Raw genomic sequence first — 456 nt, 5'->3', positions numbered from 1 at the left:
ATTTAAGGGGATGAAAAGCAAATGCTCTCTGAAGTTAGAGATGCCCACAAAACCCACAAAACAAGGAGAGGGACGGGGAACGCGTCCCAGCCCCAGCACCGGGGGAAGGGGTCCCTCCGGGGAAACTCCGCTTCCCCGCAGAGAGCTCCCCCCGCCCTCCCGCGGAGCAGGGGACCACCGGCCTGGAGAACCCCCAGCGGGGGCTGCGGGGCGAGACGCGGCGTTCCGTGCGCACGGGCTCCGGCTGCTCTTTCCTATCCCATCCTCTCCCTCTCGGCTCATCTTCCGCACTCGCTTAGCAAAGCAACAACAACAAGAAAAATTAATATAGATTTTTAAAAATCGTTACTTTATATTAGAATGTCTCCTCCCTCCCTCCCTTCCAGACACACAGCAGCCCCCAGCCCCAGCGCACACCGCTTTCTTCCCTCCGCTCCCGTGTGCTCAAAGCGGGTT

The sequence above is a fragment of the Numida meleagris genome, chromosome 7 (assembly GCF_002078875.1).
Source record: "Numida meleagris isolate 19003 breed g44 Domestic line chromosome 7, NumMel1.0, whole genome shotgun sequence".
Lineage (NCBI taxonomy): Eukaryota > Metazoa > Chordata > Aves > Galliformes > Numididae > Numida > Numida meleagris.
Note: the sequence above shows the minus strand (reverse complement) of the source record.